Source organism: Macrobrachium nipponense, chromosome 11, assembly GCF_015104395.2.
Source record: "Macrobrachium nipponense isolate FS-2020 chromosome 11, ASM1510439v2, whole genome shotgun sequence".
In the NCBI taxonomy this organism is placed as follows: Eukaryota; Metazoa; Arthropoda; class Malacostraca; order Decapoda; family Palaemonidae; genus Macrobrachium; species Macrobrachium nipponense.
In genome coordinates, this window is record NC_061087.1 from 30,878,491 (window position 1) to 30,893,794 (window position 15,304).

General features: G+C 36.4%; 2 protein-coding genes across 2 annotated transcripts in view; one reads left to right on the forward strand and one right to left on the reverse strand.

Moving 5' to 3' along the window:
* LOC135203870 (WD repeat-containing protein 86-like) overlaps positions 1-12,509 on the reverse strand; it is a 30,610-nt gene extending 18,101 nt beyond the window's left edge. Inside the window, exon 1 of the mRNA XM_064233841.1 lies at positions 12,373-12,509. The gene's annotated coding sequence lies outside the window, so the exon portion shown is untranslated. The remainder of the gene's footprint in view (positions 1-12,372) is intronic.
* The window catches only part of LOC135203976 (WD repeat-containing protein 86-like), an 88,529-nt gene that overhangs the window by 44,336 nt on the left and 28,889 nt on the right, over positions 1-15,304 (forward strand). The window lies entirely within an intron of this gene.

A 15,304-nucleotide genomic window follows, 5' to 3' on the forward strand; every position in this document is an offset into this window, starting at 1 on the left:
GCCAAGATGTAGAAAGAAAATACTATATTTCAGAGACCAAGTGTCTCTCTCTCTCTCTCTCTTCAGGCAGGTAATGAATGAGAATATCTTCAGAAAAAACTGTAGTTAACCAAGAGGTCCATAAGTGAGCCTTTTAAGCCATCCTGGTTAACAATTTATCTTTAATCTTCTTAATAGCTGGTTGGAAGAAGATTTTTATCTATAATATCTGAATCCCATCCTCCCTTTGAGATATTCATTGTGTCTTTTTAATGAAAGCTGATGATATGTTTATAATGTATATGTATATAAGTTTATATATGACATATATGAGCAGGATTATTAAATCGAAAATGTTCTTAATGAAAAAATACCTTTGAAAATCAAACACGGACCAATATAGTACATATTGGTGTGTAGACTTGTTGCACACACGTCACAAACAGATTGAATACAAATCAACGACTTTTTGGTGGGCCAAATTAGTGCTTCATACGATTATCCGAGGCCTTTTTCTCTACTTACGCTCGTCAACTTTGTTGTCAACCTGTTTGTTACATGTGTGCAAGAAGGTGTCGATATGTCCACAACATTTTTTTTACTGTTACATTGTCGGCTTGTTGTCAATCTCTTTGTCACATGTATGTGATAAGGTGCCAACATGCCTAATACATGATTCTTTTAGGTTTTATAGTGGACGCATTCTAAACAATGCAATTGTCGACTTGTTGTCAATCTGTTAGTTACATGTATGCAATTAGCTGCCGAATGTCTACGATATGTGTGTTTTTATTGTTAGGGTGGATGAATGCTAAACATATGGTCGTACGCATGTTGTTAACATGTTTGTTACACATGCAATCAGATGCCAACATGCCCACGACATATTTTTGTGTGGCACTGCTCAAAAAGTATTGAAAAATGACTTTAAAATCGACGAAGAAAAACTACTTCGGCACAATCTGACGTCACCGTCCCTAACGCGACGTGAAAATAAAGAACCTGGCGATGACGTGAACGTACTAATGGAGGAGAAAACTAATTTACAGTAAGCGACGAGGTCTCACGAATCTTCCAGAGCCTCGCGTGTGTGTGTGTGTGTGCGTGTGTTAAGCGAGCAGGTCCAACGGCCGAGCATCAGTTGTCATGAGAGCTGTTTAACTAAACACACTGTAACCAGGGAGACTGGACACGAGTGGAGAGAGAGAGAGAGAGAGAGAGAGAGAGAGAGAGAGAGAGAGAGAGAGAGAGAGAGAGCACGAGGTAGGAAGCAAAGAATAAATGACTACATGACTAAACAGATATAGAAACAACGTTTGAGTTCAGACAATAAAAATCGCGCACATAACTCAGTCACAAGAGCAACATCAAGTTAATCTTTATTTTAACACCAACATCTAATTCCATTCAGGTTAAAGAATCTTTCCAGAATTATATAGTTCGTATTACATTTCAAGAATGTAATGAAATGATTACTATTCACGACTCTCGGCTTCTTCCTTCCTTCTCCCTAACGAGCACCATAATATTCTTTGGAAGCTCAAAGAATTTCAAGTCAGTGGCCCCTTTGGTGGGGTTGTTCCACGTGAGTTATTTGTCATCTAATCATAATATTTTGGAAGAAACCCTCTTTCAAACATTCTATTAAAAAGAATGGCTGTGTTTAGCGAATTCATTTTATATGACTTTTTCTATTGTTATCAATCGCTTTTCTTTCTCAGCAATATTATTCAATAACTGGCCGAGATTCATATTGGTATTTAATAGAAACGATGCGCTTATTTTTTGCAATAAAGATAAAACGTTCCCGCACCTCTTCTATTAGATACCAATATGAATATTGGTCAGTTATTAAATAATATTGCTGAGCCGGAAAAGAGATTAATAATAAGAATATAAAAACTATCGTATATAATTAATTCGCTAAAAACGGTCATTCTGTTTAACAGAGTATATAATAATAATAATAATAATAATAATAACAATAATAATAATAATTTATTATTATTATTATTATTATTATTATTATTATTATGGGCGTTATGTCTACCCGTCCGTCTGTCATTCAATCACGGCCAAACGGCTGGCCCGATGGGCATGTAACTTGGCAGGGTTATAGTGGGTGACCCCTCAGATGGTTTATAATGGGGGTTTCATCCTACCTCCAATCCCCCACAACCCCCTCCCCTAATGGGCGTTATGTGGGTGGAAAACCGTTAACCGAAAATTCAAGCAAGCAAAATGCTAGTCTTTTCCTCTCTCTCTCTCTCTCTCTCTCTCTCTCTCTCTCTCTCTCTCTCTCTCTCTCTCTCTCTCATTGGTTTATAGCATTTTGACTCCGTTCGCGAGGGTTTTCAGCTAGCAATAATAATAATAATACTAATAATAATAATAATATAATAATAATAATAATAATAATAATAATAATAATAATAATAATATTGATTCCTTGGGAAGGAATCTTTACCATAATTTCCTCAGTCTACTCAGCTGTAAATGAGTACCTATCCCTGATGGGGTAGGGTCCAGCTATGGGTTAAATAGCAAAACTCAGCAATGATGGAAAGAAATGAAGAATTAAACGACAACGACGTAAATGGAACCTCTGGCAACAGAGGAGCTTCGTCCGGCAGCCAGGTATTCAGCCCAATTGAAGGGGAAGACGGTCAGGTACTTGGAGGTCGTCATCCAGCAACTGACCACCACAACGACAGTGACCAACAACCAGAGACTGGAGCTACAGAAGCAAACCAGAGGAAGAAATGGACGAGAGAAGAAAATAAGGAGATGCTACATCAGAAGCAACCCGACGGAGAGAGGATATAGAAGAAGGTTGGTCAACATCTGGAATGAGAGGAATAATGCCCCCCAAACAGAGCAGAGGCTGGCAAACCAAGTAAGGAACATAAAGAAAAAGAACTGGCTCTCCCCAACAGAAAGAGAGGAACTCGAAAGGGAAATGACGCACGGCAACGAATTACAAGAAGACGAACTGAGAGACGATGCCACAGAAGACGACAGGGACGATGAGGTATCAAACAACGACAAACGAGGAAACACCGACGAAGTAACAGACAGGACAGAATGGGTAGAAAAGATCAGACAGTGGATGAAGCCAGACACAGAGAGAACAAAGATCCCCTCCATGAAAGCCTACAACACCAAGAAATTAAGGGAGAAAACAAGTGAGGTCAATGAAATAATGAGACTAATACACACCACCAATATCACAGAAACAAATAACTTGACATATGCAGGAGCAAGATTAGTAGCAGAACTGATGGGGACACGAACACCACCACCACCAGCACAACCAACCCAACAGAAACCAAAACAGCAACCGCCTTGGAAAAGGCGCCTGGAAAAGCAAATCATGGTGATGAGATCAGACTTGAGTAAACTGAAAGACATGGCAGAAAAAAGGCTAAGAAGCAAGAAAACAATGGAGGAACTCAACGAGAAATACAAAGTACACGAGAGGGGACTAAACAACACAACAGAGGATCTAAAACAGAGGCTTAAGGCCAAAGCACATAAGATCCAACGATACATGAACAGGAATAAAGGATACCAACAGAACAAACTATTCGGAACCAACCAGAAAAGACTATACAGCCAACTAAGAGGGGAAGACAGCCACCAAGATATTCCTGAAGCCGAACCAAGTAAGAGACTCTGGGAAAACATATGGAGCAATCCGGTATCACACAACAAACATGCAACATGGCTCCAGGAAGTCAAGGCAGAAGAAACAGGGAGAATAAAACAAAGATTCACTGATATCACGACAGACACAGTCAGACACCAACTAAAGAAAATGCCCAACTGAAAAGCCCCAGGTCCCGATGAAGTCCATGGATACTGGCTCAAAAACTTCAAGGCCCTACACCCTAGAATAGCAGAACAACTCCAGCATTGTATCACAAATCACCATGCGCCCAAATGGATGACCACAGGAAGAACATCCTTAGTCTAGAAAGACAAGAGTAAGGGAAATATAGCCAGTAACTACAGGCCTATCACCTGCTAACAGGCATCATCAGCGAAAGGCTATACAACTACCTAGAGGATACAAACACCATCCCCCACCAACAGAAAGGCTGCAGAAGGAAGTGTAGGGGCACAAAAGACCAGCTCCTGATAGACAAAATGGTAATGAAGAACAGTAGGAGAAGGAAAACCAACCTAAGCATGGCATGGATAGACTATAAGAAAGCCATCGACATGGTACCACACACATGGCTAATAGAATGCCTGAAAATATATGGGGCAGAGGAAAACACCATCAGCTTCCTCAAAAATACAATGTGCAACTGGAATACAATACTTACAAGCTCTGGAATAAGACTAGCAGAGGTAATATCAGGAGAGGGATCTTCCAGAGCGACTCACTGTCCCCACGACTCTTCGTAGTACCAGCATGTCACTAATTCCCACTTAACCGACAAAATGTACTACCAGGCAAGATGGATGCTGGGTACCAACTCATGAAAAGAGGCAACAGAATTAACCATCTGATGTTCATGGACGACATCAAGCTGTATGGTAAGAACATCAAGGAAATAGATACCCTAATCCAGACTGTAAGGATTGTATCTGGGGACATCAGGATGGAGTTTGGAATAGAAAAATGCGCCTTAGTCAACATACAAAAGGGCAAAGTAACAAGGACTGAAGGGATACAAGCTACCAGATGGGAGTCAAAAAAACATCAAACACATAGATGAGACAGGATACAAATACCTGGGAATAATGGAAGGAGGGGATATAAAACACCAAGAGATGAAGGACACGATCAGGAAAGAATATATGCAGAGACTCAAGGCGATACTCAAGTCAAAACTCAATGCCGGAAATATGATAAAAGCCATAAACACATGGGCAGTGCCAGTAATCAGATACAGCGCAGGAATAGTGGAATGGACGAAGGCAGAACTCCGTAGCATAGACCAGAAAACTAGGAAACATATGACAATACACAAAGCACTACACCCAAGAGCAAATACGGACAGACTATACATAACACGAAAGGAAGCATAGAGGACTGCGTCAACATCGAGAACAGAGTACTGGGGCAATATCTGAAAACCAGTGAAGACGAGTGGCTCAAGAGTGCATGGGAAGAACGACTGATAAAAATAGACTAAGACCCAGAAATATACAGAGACAGGAGAATGACAAACAGAACTGAGGAATGGCACAACAACCCAATGCACGGACAATACATGAGACAGACTAAAGAACTGGCCAGCGATGACACATGGCAATGGTTACAGAGGGGAGAGCTCAAGAAGGAAACTGAAGGAATGATAACAGCGGCACAAGATCAGGCCCTAAGAACCAGATATATCCAAAGAATGATAGATGGAAATAACATCTCTCCCATATGTAGGAAGTGCAATACGAAAAATGAGACCATAAACCACATAGCAAGCGAATGTCCGGCACTTGCACAGAACCAGTACAAAAAGAGGCATGATTCAGTGGCAAAAGCCCTCCACTGGAGCCTGTGCAAGAAACACCAGCTACCTTGCAGTAATAAGTGGTACGAGCACCAACCTGAAGGCGTGATAGAAAACAATCAGGCAAAGATCCTCTGGGACTATGGTATCAGAACAGATAGGGTGATACGTGCAAATAGACCAGACGTGACGTTGATTGACAAAATCAAGAAGAAAGTATCACTCATTGATGTCGCAATACCATGGGACACCAGAGTTGAAGAGAAAGAAAGTGAAAAATGGATAAGTATCAAGACCTGAAAATAGAAATAAGAAGGATATGGGATATGCCAGTGGAAATTGTACCCATAATCATAGGAACACTAGGCACGATCCTAAGATCCCTGAAAAGGAATCTGGAAAAACTAGAGGCTGAAGTAGCTCCAGGACTCATGCAAAAGTGTGTGACCCTAGAAACGGCGCACATAGTAAGAAGAGTGATGGATTCCTAAGGAGGCAGGATGCAACCCGGAACCCCACACTATAAATGCCACCCAGTCGAATTGGAGGACTGTGATAAAGCAAAAAAAAAAAAAATAAATAAATAAATAAAAAAATAATAATAGTAATAATAAATCCTCATAGTAGCATGAGTCTTCAAATGGAGAAACAAATCCAGTTATGAAAATCTACATATATCTAAATTTAAAACTTTTAAGATATTGATAAAGGGAACCAAACAGGTTCCCGAAAGCTATCAAAGTTTTGAATTTAAATATATGTACATTTATATAACTGTGAATTTGTTTCTCCAATAATATTAAGAACAACAACTCATATGTCGTTGAATCATATTTCAGCTCAGTGTTTCTCCGTCGCCGTGTTCTGCATTTGGGTAACGATATATTTTACGGTCGCTTCGCCTGAGCGAAAGCTTGCAATTCTTCGTTATTAGAGTGTTATGAACACTCGTTACTGAGGATTGACATTCCAGGACGATCGTAAAGTGGAGGAGGAGCATTGTGGGTAAGGTTTCAGGTAATAGATTCACAGTGGAGACAAATGATGAAAAAGGTTTTAGAAATAATTATTCAGTTTTCATATTTCGGATCGTGTCACGATTAGCGAACCCGCTATTTTTCAAGACAGTATTAGACCATTTTGATTTATATATACATATATGTATATATATAAATCAAAGTGGTATAATATTGTACTGAAAAACAGTTGCTCCGCCAATCTTGACATGACCCCATATTTCTTTATCCCCCGAATGGGGTAAATGCATCAGTGAACCTCATTCGGCAAAAATGCTATCCCCTAATAAATAGGTGAACGTAGGGCGCCCAAAATGTTTCATCGTATTGTATGTTTTCATTTTATTTACTAAATTCGATTACCATCTGTTTCAGATTCGTAAAAGTTCGCCTTGTTTATTTTGATGTGAATAGTGTAATATGACTGTAATCGTGGGTTAAAAGTGGCCAGATTAATTCACAGAATCATTAAACATCTCTTACTGAATCTGCATTTTATCTAAATGTGCGTGCTTGTGTGTGCTTGAGTACTGTAAATGACAGATTATCCATACGTAATATACTTTCATCGCTAATATGTGTATATATATATATATATATATATATATATATATATATATATATATATATACATATATATACTATAATTTGTATATGCATAACTGAATCACGGAATTTTTGGAACGTGATACATAACATATAAAGGCAAAATCCAGGAAGGAAAGTGAAACAACGGAGTGGTGGTAGGACTTCCAACTTACTGTTCTTTACTTAGTTAAGTAAAGGAGAGTAAATCGAAAGACCTAACACAACTCCAATTGTTTCACTTTCGTTCGTGGATTTGGCCTTTATCTATAATATTATGTGTATATATATATATATATATATATATAAGATATATATTATATATATATATATATACACAAATATGTGTATGAGCTTTCAAATAAAAGCTAATGCCTGTAATACTAATGATCGGGAACATTAAGGTAAATAGATGTAAACAAACAGAATTGTCACGAACATTACTGGCAAGTGCACTCGTAGTCACGAATAGGTAACACCTTCGCAAAACGCTGAGAGAGAGAGAGAGAGAGATGTAAGAGGAGAGAGAGAGAGAGAGAGAGAGAGAGAGAGAGATAAGATGAATCACAGTTCAGTTAGAGGATTTTTAAAAATCAAAACGCTTTCGTAAATACGAAATGAGAAGTTCAAGACAGTGTAGAAGACGGGGCTGATTGACAGACAATCAAATGACAGCTGACAGACCATCATAAGACAATTACACTATCAGTCTGACAAAGTGTCGAAATGACCCGTGACCCAAAGGAGCGAAATGGCAGAATATAGAACCCAGTGCCTAATGGGTCATGATCAGATAGGGAAAAGCCACAAGAGTTGGAGTCAATATGAACAGTGGTCAGCCATTCATAAATCGATGGACGCGACACGCGATTTCCCAGATCGTATCCAACACTGGGGCGGAATGTGCGAACGTGCGTATAATATATAGCCTTCAACGTCCACTTTATTTATCTATCCCGTTTGTTAAATACACCAACTTGTTTTGCTTTTTTTTTTCTTTAGATTGTTAATTGTGATCTCCTGTCTACTGAGAAATATTGGGAAGTAATCAAATGCTCACCTTAACTCTTTGTAGAAGAAGATTTATCATTAAAAAAAAAAGACTTTGTCATTTTGCTTGTTTTATCTATTAATTTATCTCCCTGGGGCGGGGCGGGGCGGGGGTGGGGGTGTGTGGGGGGATTGGTGTTGTCAGTCTACCTCACGTGGTGCACTGTAGGTATTACTCCAGTTTATTTGCATCGTCCCTACCTTTCAAACCTTTTTACACTGAGTGACCTCAAATGCCCCAGGGCTTGACCTTTGACCTAAATTCTTTAAACTATACTAACGATTTACGATCGATCTACTGACCACTATTGGAAAGTATTTAAATGACCTCAACTGACTAAACATTCTTGTATTTAGTTTAATAACTTTTTTTTTTTTTTATCTTTCTGTTAGCCATTTTCTGCACTACCAGTAAAACAAATTATTGCGTATTTCGTCGAGGTCATTGATCTTATTTTTAGAGATAAGTCATATCTTAAAGCTCAATATGCAACTTGAAAGAAGGAATGGATATCCCTCAGATTATATCATTATAGAGATAATAAAATAGGTTACAATAAATCAAATGGGTGAATTAATTTTACTACATGCCTTAGGGACAATTTCTCCCAGCGAGCCTAGGTTAATCGAGGTATTACATTTAACTAATATTCTTAATTAGCTAACTGTCAGTTCATTGTATATATATATATATATATATATATATATATATATATATATATGTCTAGTTCATTGTATACATATATATATATATATATATATATATATATATATATATATATATATATATATATATATATATAAATGCTAGTTCATTGTATATACATATAATTATATATATATATATATATATATAGTATATATATATATATATGTGTGTGGTGTGTGTGTGTGTGTGTATTTTATATACTATACGTATATATATACATATCAATATTTACATATATGTGCATATATGTATGTATTTATACACACATTTTATATATGCAAAATCTCTCGCAATTTGAAAATAAACGCAACAGCTTCCTCGCGTTGACAGCAGCCAGGACATTAAATATATACGTCAGTTTTCCTTACAATTCAAGATTGACGTACAATTGAAGACATATTTCTCCTAATCGTATTAATGACATCAGTCCTCCCACGTAATTTGCAAACTAACGTAACTCCTATGACCTGAGTTTGTCGTTCGGGAAACATTACTTAATCTCATATATTATCATTCTCCCAGCAAATAAGCGCAAATCGTAAAGACTGAATAAGAGAAAATTGACGATAATCGACGAAGCAGGGAACTGGGTCAGTCATTTCACGTCTAGCCATTCAGTCCCACGATGATTATTCAAATTGCCCGATAATTTGAAGAGCGTAGAAGTGCCACGAAAATGGACTTTATCCGACGCTTACGTGACGTCATTTGTTTATTTATAGTTTTGCTGTAACGTCCGCAATACGTAAACAAACCGTGCGATTACCCTCGCCAGTGTAATTTAGTCGTGGCGAAATGGCCACATGGTTGGAGGGATTGGGGCTGGGGAAGGGGAAGGAGGGAGGGAGGGGAGGAGAGGGGTGGATTAGGAACAGCTGTCGGGGTGTGAATATTAAATGGCAATGATCACGCATAACCTTTTATTATTCTGAAGAATTATACCTGCGGGAAAATGAGGTTTGTGTAGACAGAACAAAGGTTTTGCGTGTCGTTTTCTTACTGCAATAGGAATTGATGTGGAAAGAAAATATGGCTTATATATAGTATATATTATATATATATATATATATATATATATATATATATATATATATATATATATATATATATAATATATGAAATATAAAAGTGACTATGTCGTGCATATCATAAATATAAGGTAAAGGCCACAATGGAATACTTGTTACAAAACATTATATTAAAAATGTTTTATATGTACAGAACTTATAGCTTTCGTCCAACTGCTGTGGACTTAATTACTAAAAAAAAAAAAAAAAAATTATATATACATGTCTATATATACATGTATATATATATATATATATATATATATATATATATATATATATATATATATATATAGATAGACTATAGAAATATATATAATTTTTTAGTGATTAAGTCCACAGCAGTTGGACGAAAGCTATTAGCTCTGTACATATAACATTTTTAATATAATGTTTTGTAACAAGAATTCCATTGTGGCCTTTACCTTATATTTATGATATGCACGACATAGTACTTTATATTTCATATATACATATATAATATAATATATATATAGATATATATAATATATATTATACGGTAATATATATATATTATATATATATATATAATATATTATAATTATATCAAAAGTATATATAGTGTGTACATATATGTAGTTATATTATGTATATGAGTGGGTATGTTTGGAGCTGTGTGTATATGTAACAAAGCTGAGTATAAACTTGATTTAGCATAGAGTGATCTAATATGTCTAAGTTGAGGCAAACGTGGTTGTTACTCAACTGCGGTGAGTTGCACGCACACATAGATGTATAGATAGATAGATATAAGTATTTGTGTGTATACGGAAAATATTTTGAATTGATTTGTAATGTCTACGAAATGTAAGTTGCAAATATCTCAAGAACAAGCTTACCACTTTAAAAGTTTTCAAATAAACTGTTTTCTTATTACCTTTGGGAATTAACAATTTAACTTATAAAAATAGCACACATACGAAATTGTACAGAAAGTTTCAACGCATTGTGAGTGTTGAGAATGTTTACACTCTCTCTCTCTTTCTATCTATCTATCTATCTATCTATATATATATCATATATATATATATAAGAAGAAATAAAATATATATATTATTATATATACTTATAGTATTATATATATATATCATAATCATAGATATATATATATATATACATATATATGATATATATATATATATCATAATATATATATATATATTATATATATATATAGATATAAAATATATAAGATATATATATATATATATATATATATATATAGATATGATAGATAATATATAGAGAGAGAGTAAACATTTATTTTCAATAAAGAGCTTCATCAACTACACAGGACTATAAAAGTGCTGAGAACGATGCTGATTTCGACCCAGTCAGGCTTTTCCATCAGAGACATCTATTCAGTTTTATAAATCGCTTTACTGCACATGTAGGACATTGCAAGAAACTCGCTACAGTCACAAATATATAACAATAAACCTCCCACTACTGAAAATCTAACCCCTGCTGGCAATAAACCTTTCCGTTGGCAGTGAAACGCACCTAAACCATATGTTTTGCCGCTCCTTGATCCGAGTCTGACCTCAAGAATCGATACTAGTCAACAACACAGAGGCGTTGCCAAGACTTCTGGTCACGTGTGCTCATTTTTCTCGTTGCCTGAGAATTGAACAGCTAATGCTGCTTTCATTTCTGGCTATGTTTGCGCTTCGCTGCATGTTTTTGTTATTAAGATAACGGAAATCAGAGTCGTTTTTGTGGCAAGGATTATGAGATAGCTGTTCTGATTATAGGTCAAATGAACGAATGTATATTGTATATCAGAGATACTCATCAGTTGACGCAGTTTCAGGCGATGAAAACAGTTTTACCTCAGGGAATCAAGGCTTTTTAGAATATCTTCATATCTCTCGCCTGTTCCAATGCATTGCAGAACCGTTTGCTTGAATATCCGCAGTTTTTTAAGGCTTGGAATCAATAGAAGTGTGAATTTCTGCTTCGATCTTGATGAAGAAGATTCGACGAGCGTATCACGTCAACAAACACCTCAAGCGTTCCCACGCAACTTGCTACTTGTATAGATTCTTTCGAGAAATAACTGATACCGTAAGATTTTTACGGCCTTGTTCGCTTAAACTAGAAAGCTACTTACTTCAAACTACTTATACATAAAAAAAAAGTTTGCACGAATAGAAAATTAATGACAAGCAGACAGAAAAAACTTGTATACAGTCTTCCTCACAATCTATTCAGCTTAGGTTAGTCAAATGTTAGTTTCTAAGCCCGTAGAGTGTTTCGGGAATGCTGACTAATACTATAGCCCAATTACTTTAATGTGCATTTGGCTAGATGGAAGTAGTATACAGTAATAATAATAGTCAAACGGTTATGAATACGTATTCATATTTTAAATACAGCAGTTGGTTCACCTGCTCTCACACAATGATGAATAAACACACTTTTCCCCTCCACTGACATCAATTTAGAACGAAAATAAACAAAACAAAAAAATTCCACCTTACCTTCCTACATGATTATGACACGTCCTGCCTTCCTACCACCTGGAGTGGGAATGCCAACATAACAGTTAAGCAATGATCTAAGCTCCACCCACCAGTCCCGGCAACCAATCACATTCTTTATCCTTTGACCCTCCTCCTCTCGAGCTGACCAATCGCAGCTCGTCGTTTTCTTACCGACAGATTGTTGTTATTGTTTGATCTCGTCCCGTTGCTAAGTTTGTTTTGGGAGGTCGAATGGCTTTTTATTGACGATTTTATATTTTCTACGATATTTCTCGTATGTCAATGTCTATATAAGTGGTTCAAAGAGATGTTATTATATCTCAAACGTAAAGCAAAAAGGACTGATTCCTCGCACGAATTGTGTACAGAATCTATGTTCGACCTTGATTCAATTACGCTATTGTCACATACCAGTAAGGATTTCCAGACGAGTGAAATCCGATATTGCTGAATCAGTAAGCAGTATTTCCTGAATGAAAAAGCTGGCAAGAATGGATACTACTTGTGTTTACGATATCTGCGATTATTTTAGAGTATATTTGATGAACGGACGAATTAGCTCTTTTAACGTACAAGTAACAGCTGCAGCAGAAAATAAATAAATAAATAAAATTTTTTTTTAACTGTTTAATCCCTTAGTATCCAATCACAAGCAAAGCCACCTTGCTAATATTGGGCTGAATCTCTCTCTCTCTCTCTCTCTCTCTCTCTCTTTACTTCCATAAACTCATGTACATACACACACGCACATAATTATGATATGTATACATATACATGTGCGTGTGCGACTAAAGAGAGAGAGAACAAACAGATTTTACTTATGAATGGATAAGTGATGAACAACACACACACACACACACATACACAATACACACACACACACACACACACACACACACACACACACACATATATATATATATATATATATATATATATATATATATATATATATATATAGAGAGGAGAGAGAGAGAGAGAGATAGAGAGAGAGAGAGAGAGAGAGAGAGAGAGAGAGAGAGAGAGAGAGATTGATTGAAGAATACATTTATAGATACCATGACCGTCAAGAATGACATGTTTCCACAAACACTAAAAACATTACCCTTTGTCAGTGGCTCTGGGGAACATTTGAACAATCAGCCCAAAAGGAATTATTTTGTATCAAGGACACTGCACGAGAGTCTTCAAACAATGGGAACGAATAAAAGAATAAAAGCTTTTGGAAATGAATGAAGTGAAAATTAATTCGTGAAAATGATCAATGAATATCTTATTTAAAACATGAGAATAAGAACAATTTTAGCTTTTTTTTTTTCATGAAAGGCCGTTCTCGGCAAATATTTATGATATTATTGAGAAATGAATTCTATTCTAAACAAAATAAGCAATACTGATAGAAGTACCTCTCTCTCTCTCTCTCTCTCTCTCTCTCTCTCCTCTCATCTCTCTCTCTCTCTCTCTCTCTCCTCTCTAGTCACTCACACATTATATATATATATATATATTATATATATATATATATATATATATGTATATATATGTATATATATATATGTACATCATATATGTGTAAAGTATAATGTATATGTGTGTGTATGTGTTTGTGTAACTAGAGAGAGAGAGAGAGAGAGAGAGAGAGAGAACATTCAAAATTAATAAAAAATGTATTGGAGTCCATTTAAAGACAAATAGCATTTAATCATTTGTCGCCTCCTTCGCTAATAATATTTAGGCATATGGCTCGCAAAGCAATGCTATAGTACGCAAATATATCAGTAACAATTTAGTTACCTAACTTGATTTGGAGTCAATAATTATTAAGAAAATATTACACGAATTTGTACTCGGTTCGTATCACTGCACAAGGTCCTTAGAAGGCGTAGACATGTGCATGTAATTGAAAATGATTTAGATTTCTCTTGTCCATCAATCTATCTGTTCTTTATTTAGATCAACAACCGTATTTCTTTTCGCATAAAAGCTCTAATAACGCTCTATGAACAAATAAATGCAGGGATTATAAATAAAAAACAACAAAACTAATATCGATTCAACAATTGCAACGGCAAACTACAATAGTATTGGTCAATGACTCGCCTTACTGGGGTAGTGCCTTCAGTACATTTAGCGCGGTGCACTGTAGGCATTACTACAGGCTCCTTTCAGCTACCCATTTTCATTGATTTGACCGTCTCTCTTTTGTTCATATTCTCTTGTTTATATTCTCTTTCTCCCATCTTGCTGTCAGTGGACCTCATGTGGTGCACTGTAGGCATTGCTTAAGGTTCTTTGCAGCGTGCCTTCCTTAAGCCCCTAGCTCCAACCACTTTCGTTCCCTTTACCGTGCCTCCTTTCATATTCTCTTTCTTCCATCTTACTTTCCACCCTTTCCTAACACTTGATTCACAGTGCAACTGCGATTATTTCCTCCTGTTACGCCTTTCGAACCTTTTTCTGTCAATTTCCATTTCAGCACAGAATGACCTCATAAGGTCCCAGTGCTTGGCCTTTAGCCTAATTTCATATTCCGTTCCATTAGGGATTTATGAATACGGTATCTCTCGTGAAATCTACCGACGATGCCTCTAAAGCCACGTAAAAAGCTCCGCTGGGTTCCTATCAACATGTCAATATTTCCCTGGTGACCGAGGTGGCCTTGCATGACTTTAGTCAACTCAAGGTCCCTGGGAGCGAGACCGCCTCGCTTGTCGTGGAAAAGAAGAAGGGAGGGTACTGACGACTGTAAGTAAGGGTAAGGGCGAGATAAAAAAAATCAATCTCAAGTAATTCGATGGGTTAGATAACCGGGATTTTTGTCTCAAATCGGAATGCTAATCTCAGTTCGTAGGGTAATTCTGGACGGCACGTTTGTTTTGAGAGAAATGTAAATACTTGATGACGCGTCACTGATGTATTCGTCAAGTAA